Genomic DNA, 11,109 nt, shown 5'->3' with positions numbered 1-11,109 from the left:
TAAGAGATCCTTTAGTACCAAGTACTGCTGTATTGTATAATTTTGTATTACCTTAGACTTTACAGGTGAACTCCTGTAGCTGTACATAAATTCATTTTTTTTTTTTTTTGTTTTTTTTTTTTTTTTTTTATTTTTTTTTTTTTTTTTTTTTTTTTTTTTTTTTGAATTCTCTCATTTTGTTAAGTGGAGAAAGGTCTTTTGTTAACAATACAAGTTTTTGTATATTGGGGTTTATATATATTAAAATTCTTTTTTATATTTAAATGGTTTAGTTCTCCTTCCTTGTTACAGTATTTCTTTAATTTTCAGCTTGCCCCATTTCTCTGGTACGATTTCACCGGTGGGGACACGGCTTGAGCCAAAAAAAAAAGGGATTTTGACGGAGGAAAAATCTATTTTTGGGTGAGGAGCCGTGTCGCCCGGTGAACCCACCCCTTAGTAATGTATTGATCTCCCACCCGGTGGTGGTACAAGCTGAGGGTTGCTAACTCTAGATGTTGTAGATGGCGCTCGGGAGGAGGGTGTTGGTTGCGGGGGGAGGCGGGCCTGTATAACGGCACCTCGTATGTTGGGGATGTTGACGAGGATCATTCTGTGGGGTTGAAGGAAACGTGCTGTATTACTCGCCCCTGGTTTATACACGACATTTTTATTTACAAAAGTGCTCGCCTGAGGGTAGTAACCTCAGTCAGTCCCTTTGGTTTATTCTCTGGTATATTTAGCATTAGTTTTTATATATTAGAAATGGCTAACGAGACATTTCACCGGGCGACACGGCTCCTCACCCAAAATAGATTTTTCCTCCGTCAAAATCCCTTTATTAGTCAAATAAAGGAAAGTTAGGGTAATGGTATCTGGTCCATTCAAACTTAGGAGTATTAACACCCATAAAACTGCATGAAGGCCTGTTCCAGTTTTAAAACACTGCTGATTAACTCAAAAGTGGGACAATTGGCCACCTCAAAAGTAGTACGTGTATATGGATGATAAACGAATTAATCAACAAATTTAGGCCAAATGCCAAGCAATGGTATCCAGTGAAGCAAGAACCATCCACTGTTTAATGCAACCACTGATTTACGTTTACACTTATAAAGCTCACCTAAAGAATTTATCTTTTCAAGAGGCAAAAAACAGAAGAGAAGTACATAGACATAAAAATCTTGGACAACTAGGTGAAAAGACCACAGGGAAAAAGTGAAAAGTAAAAGGAGAAGAGCAATGCAGCTGGCAGCTGAACTGTATCTTAAATAATGCTCTGTAAGCAGTACAAGATATGAAGAGGCATGGCCATTAATAGTGCTAGTGGAATTTTCCTACTGAAATATACAAGATGGGAAAACAATTTATCTCACTAAGGTGGTCTAACCTCTATTTACCATTATCACAAAAAGAAAACCACCACACTGAGCTGCAAGGCTGCAAAAAAATTCTAAAATACTACAACAAATGCCCTGACCTGTAGCATTAAACAAAATACTAACATTTTGAGAATAGTATTAGAGGTACTATGTCAGTTTTCAGTGTTGCAAAATATTATTTTTAAAACAAAAGTACTACGTACCTTATTTCCACGGCTGTAAAAATCCTTGTTTCACTGGATTCATATTTATTTGTCTAGAACCAGAAAGCCTCCACTGTAATTCTTACTGCTTTAGCCTCACTTCTTCACTAGTTTGGAAAGAAGCAACCTTGTACAATCAACTAGTTACTGCATCATGAAAATATTGGCAATCTGCAAAAAAAATGTACATTAGATCAGCTACTGCATCATAAATATATGAAGAATGCTAAGTTTTGGTATACTGTATTGAAATAAAAAAAAATTTCTAGAAAACCAGTATCTGTAATAAATTGAAAATCCACTAAATTGTACAATATACCTTCTAAAACTTAGCCCAACCTAAATTTACCATCAGTGTTACTATTATTTAAGCAAAGTCCTCCTGTTTGAGCAGTTTCTCAGTTCCTGAAGAGTAGGGCACTCAACTAGCCACTGTTCAAAGCATTCACTAAAGGAAAGGACAAATTTTTCCATCCATTTCACTAAAGATCAACTATACAAGACTAATACAATAGCAGGATACATTAACCTCCTATTTCCTTAGTATGAAATCATATTTCAAAGGGTATATGTCCAATACCATTTATCTAATTTCATCGGAACCTACTGTGTGCCAATTAATGAGGTTGCAAGATGAACTAACTAATGTTATTACATTAGATAAATCCTTAATAACACCTGAAACAAATCATACAGCCTAATTACAAAATAAAAGGGAAGCAATTATTGACAAGCATAACAAACCCTGACAATGGCACAGACAAAAACCAATCACAAGCTAAACCATCAAAATACTTTAATACACAAGTTGTTGTGTACCCTTTCTAATACTGTACTAAAGCATTATTACTTCAGCCCTGTACTGTTTCACAAGTTAAACGTTTAAAGTCATTTTGGAGCTCTACTCTGACAAATGTTGTGTAAAGCTGGTATATATTCCCTAACTTTATAATACAAGTGTGTGTAAATGGGCCCTCATTAAATAAATATTGGTAATGCACCTTAATTACATAAAAATGAGTACTACATACATACTTAAGTTACTGTACTCACCTAGCATGCCTTCAAACTTCTATATCACCATCTTTTCCAAAGGTGGCTACAGCTGTTGAAATTATACAAAAACAACATTCATTATTTAATTTTTTCTTGTACTATATAATACAAAACCTGATAAAATGCATTTGAGAGTCACGCTTACATATCTCTTACAGAGAAGGTCTCTCAAGCTAAAGAGGACTTTTGATAACATGCAAAAAGGCCCTCTGGTGTTGGCGATGAACAAACGCCAAACACAGGAATGCTTTCCTTGACTAATGCTGCATTTGTTGTTGGCCCTATGGCAATAACCTTGACATTATTCAAAGAAAATCCTAATGCTTTAAATACCTGCATTGAGAAATTAACACCAGATGGACTGAAAAATACTATACATTGGCATTTCCTCATTCATCCATTTCTGAACAGAAGATTTCAACTGTGGATGTTCGAAGTTTCGTAGCAAGTAAGGGCCTGAAATCTCTGTCTTGGCTGACCAATAATTTTGGCAATTCATCTCTTCCTAATTACCACATGGATAGAGAAGAGGTTTATCAAAAGCAGGTACTTCTCTGAAAATGACAGGTGCTAGCTGCTGGGCATTTCCAGATTCCTTCCCAATGGTACTCAATTTCAACTGTCTCGAAACTGCATTGGACGTTGCTTCACCAATAGCAAAGATTTTCTTGTCATTCCACTGATGATGGCAGCTCACATTCAGGGTACTATAAAGCTGGGAAACTGCTTCTACAGCCCTCTGACTGGTGAATATAATGCCACTATGATCTCCTGGGCTTGCCAAAGCATTCTTCAGAGGAGCTTGATTTGTAAATTTGAATGTCAATGTAGGTATGTGTATTGTTGAAAAGCCTGCAGTAGAAAGTGCATCAGCATACCGGTCATCTCCCTCCTCACTTGATTTCAGTAGCCATACCTTCATCTCTTCTATGACTCTGGACTGGAAGAAATAATACTACTGTTATTCTTAATAAAAACTTAAAAGTTCTTGAACAAATCATTAGTGACCTAAAAACCAATCAGAAAACACAGAACTTCTCACAGTTATGTGGCTGTAGGAATAAAATGTAACAACCAATACTGTACTTAGGGATATTAACTGGGTAATACAATAAGTTTTACGAGTAAATTTTGTCCAATGATCAAAAATTATCATTTTTTCTGCAATTTCAAATTTAAAAAATCAGACAATCAAATATTTTGATAAAAAAAAAAAAAATTTTTTAAACTTTAATAATTTTTTCATAACAAAACATTACAATAATTCACAGTACGTACTACAGTTTTGTAAGATAACAGCTTTTTCAATAAAAACTCATCAATCATGACATGCACTGTTTCAATAAAAGAATACAAATTCCCAACAAATTGTCCTGATCAATACCGAATAGGCCTCCAGACATACCAAGGCTCTAAGATGACATTACATGTCACAACTTATACTGTTCTGCAAAATGAGACACCAATAAGTGAGAGGAAGGGAGGAGACCAATACCACTGATTCATGTCTGTATTGAAAAACATATTTTGAATCATGAAAAATAAGCACTGCTTAGATGAAAGAGGCAATTTAAAAGACAGGATGATAAAGTGCATCCATTGAAATGCTGTTAAGAGAGATATTAGGAATGAATCTTTCTATTTCTCTTTCTTTAAATCTTCAGCTGAAAGACTCCTTGGATCAAGCGGAGAGGGCTCCGGGGAAATCAGCCAGCAGAGAGAGACGTTATAATAAAAAGCGATAAACAAATATATATGAAGAAACTTAAAAAACCGATCCACCAAAAATTTTTTAAGAGACCTCAGCAGAGTTTAGGGAAGAATTTGCTCCTCACTTAAATATTTGGAAACAGAAGATTCCACAATGCATTCCTTTCTTAAACCTGTCAAAACCATCCCTACTAGCCATAAATTCTGCTCGTACTACTTGGTCCAGGTTTGTTTTCCATTAGCTAAGCATGAAAGGTCCAAGCCTCAGCACAAATCATGGCCTCCAAAACACTATCACCAGCTAACTGTTTTCATTTATCCACACTAACAACAATTTTTCTAATTCATCTATTATGGGAGGCCTCTGTTTTGTCAAACTTGTAACCCCCTTAGCAACACCAGCACATTTTATTGCCTTTTTATGCTTTAAAACGTACTTATGGTGGATCTTGGCAGGTTAAACTGGACATTAAATCTGTAACACAAAAGCCTCTTTCGTAACTTTTCAATTATCTCTTTTTTTTTTTTTTTTTTTTTTTTTCAACTGTGATTCTTACCATTTTCCTTTTCTGCTTGTCTGGCGATGGTTTTTTCTTGGGTACGCCATGGAACCACCCCCAAGATGGTTTTTTGTTTTTTTTTTGGACCCATGTTTAAAAGAAAGAAAAAAAAAAATCACAACTAAGGAAATATATGTATCACAAACCTCAGAGTCACAGCTGAACAAGGTATAAAGAACCTTTAAGGAACAATGCCAAATGACTTGACTGACCGAAACACTGTTTAAAAAAATCATCTGGTTTATCGGCTCGGATTCCAGTTTTTTGTTCGGGCCTCCAATGCAAAATTTGATCGACATTTCGTGTTGGACTCCCTCTATGCCATGTTCTGATACAGTCAAGGACCGGACCAGGGTTCTAATACATTTCAACAGGCAGCCGATGCCTTGGCCAACCTACTACCTACAATATGATCAGAATCAAATCCCATCATCAGAAAGATTAGGCATTTAACACACACACACACACACACACACACACACACACTTGACAAAATCTGGAGGAAATCCTATGCAGGAACCTTATGGTAACCAACAGTTTGAAAAGGTGCATATTGAGAGATCGACGTATGTCATCGGTGATATTTTACCCTAGCCAATCACTTGACCATTCAACCTTAAGCCTTATAAACCATCTGAGTACCTTAAGCAACATGATTTTAGGGCAACCACTACAGGTCCTAGGAAGAACTGTAGGTGAAATCCATCGGGTGTCAATAGGCAAAGGTAGGTAGTCTGGTCCTACCAGACACCAGCCCTCATTACTTGTGGACCAAAATGTTCTTTGAACAGATAGGTGCAAGCCATTGTATATAGCCTAAGGTAAATGACCGAGTGGAGACATAGTGGCCACCTCTCTCAGAACGCAGTCACTTCCCAAAAAACCACTTGAATTATGCCATTATTTTGTAATTTAAGAGAAAATACTTTCTTCGAGAGGTGCGTAGAGGTCTCGGTGTGCTGCTTGGATTGCCCACAACTCTTGACTGATGCTCATGGAAGCGAATTCAAGTACTCTGTCGGAAAGACGGCCGCATTCCGGGATCGGTGGCTGCTATGTCGCCACTCGGTCATTTACCCTATTTAACAACTGCATACCTTAAGCAAGATACTTTTTGGGCAACCATTACAGGTCCTAGGAAGAGGAGTCCAAGGACTTATAGGTGAAATCCCTCGGGTGTCAAAAGGTAAAGGTAGGTTAGTAGTCCGGTCCTACCAGACACCAGCCCTCATTACTTGTGAACCAAAATGTTCTCTGAACAGCTAGGTGCAAGCCAAGGTGTAGGGTAAAATACTAAATGGCCTCCTGGCAGCCACTTCTACCGTAGAGCGATCACCTTCCCAAAACTCGGAAATTACGGCATGAATTTGTGACTTGGGAGAAAAAAACTTTAATTAGAGAGGAAATTAGAGGTCTTGAGATATTGCTTCGATTGACGCTGGTTCCTGACTAATGTCTATCGTAGGTTACAGGACGTGTTAGAATACTTTTTCGGGAAGAAGGTTGTGCCGCGGTGGAGGCCAGCCATTCGGTATTTTACCTAATGTCCTATCAAGAGTTAGCTTACTATTAACCTCGATACTTAGTTTCAAAGACTGATTCCATCTCACGCTCAGGAATATTCCTACCAAAAAAAATTAGGTATTTCTAAATACGTATTAGCATTCCGCATCGTTTGTCCCCATGAATACAAAAGCCACCAGGAATTGGGGCATCAAATGTATTTAGCCGTGTTTAGTACGAGCCTCTGGGGGTTAATTACAGCCGTCTGAAAAAACATTACTTAAAATTCTTGTTCAGGAGGTAAAACTGCATAGAAAAACCGCAACTGCCATAGTCTAGGCCGCCGCGGAATTGTAAGTAATATAGATCTACCAAAAATTGAAACGGTGTTTATTGAAGTGAGAACAAAGTGATACTAATTATCAACAAAGTGACAACCAAATAATTAACTGCCTTGTTACCATGATTCAACCAATTTCCAATTCACGGCAGGAATAGGTATAACTTCCAAACAAAAGGTAGAAGTAATGATTTGTTCTTGTGTAGGAAGATCGAAAAAATAGTGTAAGTGACTATATAGCTATATATATAGGTATATAGGGTAAAAAACCGCATGGTACAGGGGTGGACCATGTACGATCAATGTGTACAACCCCAAGAAAAGTACATTATAAACGCGTCTGACACGAGTAGAGGTTTTAGCTCCGTTTCTCACCAACAACAAGTCGCGTCTGATGCCCATCTCCGATGTCAGGACGCGTTATAATGTACTTTTTTTGGGGTTGTGCACATTGATCGTACATGGTCAACCCTGTACCATGCGGGTTTTTACCCTACTACCTAAATCAAGCAAGGTTAGGGAAGGGTGTGCTTTCAATATAACGCTGATTATAATTTTAATATTTCTATACTTTTTTTTATGTGACTGGATGATTGTTGCTGTTGATAATAACTAAGCGTGAACTACGCCTATACCTATACCTAGTAGGCCTATGTAGGACTATCGTGTCGTATACTACTATAGTATATATTGTGAAGGGATCCGTTTATTGGGGCTATTTTTTCTTGGTCTTTTACTTCGTTTTTCTCCGAATCCATAAAATTTCGTGGTTTACGTTAATACCTAAATACGGTTTTAAATGCATAGAATATGCACAAAATAGGCCTAGCTAGGGTTCCTAATCAAAGTGATGGTCGATGGTTCATAAGTTACCTTTACGTACCACCATCTTTTTCCTATCTTTTTTATTTCCCAAAACAATCCACACGATTAACTGAAGTGTCTGAATTCCCAGAACGTCATAAGAATTAACTTTACTCACTTAAATGACGGTAATTTCAATTGTTTCCTAAAACAAGTTCGAAGTTCCACTTCTCAATAAATATCTTTTCCTCAATGTTGTCAACTTGTAAATGACAGCTAAGGGTAGTAATATCTCTCGAAATGAAATTTAAGTTTATATATATAATAAGTTTCCCCTTTTACTTATTCTGTTATTTTATTACCATTAATTTTTAATTACGGCCATCTGGTATCATGATTCTACTAAGCTGTTCGAACTTTGCCTTTTTTATAATGCTGTATTTTATATGAATTTCGTTTATCGTGGAATAAAACATCAAGTTAGCTGGATTTTTATCGTTTTTATTATTCTATTTTATCATTATCTACGTATTTAATAGATACGCATTGATAATTAACGCGGATTGGAGGGTTTACCATGCCAAAAATGAATATTGAATTGTCCATTTACATCCATTAACCGAATTCTAAAAACTGCCACGTGATGTTGCAATGAAGGTATAACAAAATTATAATGAATAATAAAAATCGCAATTTTCGTAATCATAAAGGCGAAATGGACATCTGAATTAAAGTTACAGCTTTAAATATTTAAAGTGCAAATAAAAACACGGAACAGCTGATTTCGTTGCGTTTCTTTCCTTTTTATTTCGTACATCACAAGTCGACTATTCACACGCGTGAACGAACAGTAATGGTGTATTAAGCCAGTTTAAACACTATCTTTAAAGTATAATTGCTATATTGTGTATATATTATTGGGGCCATATTATACACACAAAGTGAAGTTTCATATTATAGATAAATATAAAATGACATTAGATCATTAACGCCAAACTAAATTATAGCCCACTTCACTGATAACAAATTTACCGTGAAATTTAATCATGCGTTTTAATAATTAAAAATTATATAACATTCGCGGATATTCTTTTCTATATAAATGCAAATTGATATTTATTTATACGGCTACTATACAGAGCTAGGTGACATTTACCGGTTTGGAAATTAGTAATGCTCTAGTCTGTGTCCCATTCAAGATTTGCATCCTGGAGGTACGTTATATCTGCCATATATGTTTATTCATATATCTTTCGTACCATATATATATATATATATATATATATATATATATATATATATATATATATATATATATATTATATGTGTGTGTGTGTGTTTACGTTGCCAAGCATATATATATATATATATATATATATATATATATATATATATATATATATATATATATATATATATATATATATATGCTTGGCAACAAGTAAAAACAGCACATACGTACTTCCTTTATTTCCGGATTCTTACCTCTGCAGTAGAGCCTTTATTTAAGTTTCTGTGTGTGTGTGTGTGTGTGTGTGTGTGTGTGTGTGTGTGCGTGTGTTACAGGCAGGACACACGGCTGAAGATCCTTATACCCAGTTTAAACCGAAAGAACAGTCAAGGAAGGAAAAACTCAAGAAACTTACCTGTTGACACACTAGCTATAGTTAATTCATATAACTACTACACAGATGGCTTAGAGGGAAGTCGAACCCTTTCCGTATATACACTCGAGTGACTCGACCATTTTGTCCCAACTTTAAAAGTGACAGACAGAAACTATACAGTTGAACAAACGTAGACAGAATAATACAGTTTCTTGCCTCCAGTATCTCATCTTATTCATCCCTTTTATAGAAAGGTGCCATATACTTCAGGTTAGTAAACACAATCGACGAATCTCCTTAGTCAACTAAACTAATAATAAACAATACACAAAGGTGGTGTTATAATTGATTATTGATGTAACAAAAACATTCCTTCTCCATGAATATTGTGGAGGACTTCAAAGGTCCTCAAAAGCACCTTCTGGTTACGACAGTGCTCGGTAATAGACCCTCCAAAAATAACCCTGGATGACATTTTCACTTTCAACAGATAATCTTTAGATCATGAGAGAGAGAGAGAGAGAGAGAGAGAGAGAGTAGAGAGAGAGAGAGAGAGAAGAGAGAGAGAGAGAGAGAGTGAGAGAGAGAGATCTACTCCTATTAGCAACAACGATCACTTCCTGGCTTTTCTTAGCAACTTTATTTTACTAATAATTTCTGTGCTCTCATGGTTCCCTAATGGCTGGAGTATTGTACTTCCTGGTTAAGTTGATCATTAATGCATTAATTTCCATTTGCTTATTCTGGTAGTTTTATTCTTTTGTTTCCTTTCAAATTGGCAAGACAATTTTTTATAGCTTAACAATGGCCAAATTAACAACTTGTAGGTTCAAGTACGCAGATGGTAAAACCATCCATCACTACGCATCATCTTGCAATGAATTACATTAACAATTGATATTATTAGTCCTTAGCAATGGCCACCTCTATCATCTTTTATGAGTGATTTAGACTAAAGAGGAATTCTTATGATTCCATTTCCCTCACAGTGACAACTTTAGTATCTTTTATGAGTATTTTAGATGATAAAATAAGAATTATTTATTACTTATATATCGATAAATACGAGATATAGTATAAACTTCACTACGCATCATCCCCTAATGATTTGCACTGGCAAGCCACGTTCTTATCAATTTCATTTCCCTCACAGTGACGACCTTGATACCTCTTATGAGTAATTCAGATAATAAAATAAGAATGACGGAATTGATAAATTGATAAATATCGATAGATAAAAGCCCCAGCAACGAGAGAGAGAGATCGAGAGACAGAGAGAGGGGTAAACAGAGAGAGGGGAAGATTTCATGAATTAATTTCCCTTTAATATCTTTGATTAGTAATTTAGATATAAAATATGACTAATTTACTTTCTATATTGATAAATAACGATAGATAAAAGCCCAGCAACGAGAGAGAGAGAGAGAGGGAGAAGCTGATTTACACTGGTAATTCAAGTTCTTATCAATTAACCATTTTCCCTTACAGTGACGACTTTAGTATCTCTTATGAATAATATAAATATAAAATAGGACTGATTTACTTTTTATATTGATAAATAACGATAGATAAAAGGCCCCCCTGCGGCTTCAGCAATGAGAGGGGGAGATAGAGAGTTTCTCATAAATTCATCGCCATTTAATACCTTTTATGAGTAATTTAGATATAAAATATAACTGATTTACTTTTTATATTGATAAATAACGATAGATAAAAGCCCCAGAGAAGGAGAGAGAAAGAGGGAGAACCACCACCAAGAACCCTATTGGTGGCGGAGGCGGCCGCCGAATCCTCGTCCCCTCCGGTGGAAAGAAAAACAACTCCTCCGCCAACTTCATGACCGCTCTGCTGTTTGTGTTATTAACAGCCGAGGATCCTCATTAACGTCCGCCCCCCCAACCCCTCTCTTCTTCCTTCCTCCCCCCTCCCCCCTTCGGTGGTCGCTTACGGTGGAACGGGGGGCAA

General features: G+C 36.2%; 1 pseudogene; it reads right to left on the bottom strand.

Moving 5' to 3' along the window:
• Positions 1-930: 930 nt before the first annotated feature.
• Positions 931-7,818, bottom strand: LOC135209650 (uroporphyrinogen-III synthase-like; annotated as a pseudogene).
• Positions 7,819-11,109: the final 3,291 nt, after the last annotated feature.

This window comes from Macrobrachium nipponense, chromosome 38 (assembly GCF_015104395.2).
Source record: "Macrobrachium nipponense isolate FS-2020 chromosome 38, ASM1510439v2, whole genome shotgun sequence".
Classification (NCBI taxonomy): Eukaryota; Metazoa; Arthropoda; class Malacostraca; order Decapoda; family Palaemonidae; genus Macrobrachium; species Macrobrachium nipponense.
Note: the sequence above shows the minus strand (reverse complement) of the source record. Positions and strands in the feature narration are given on the sequence as shown.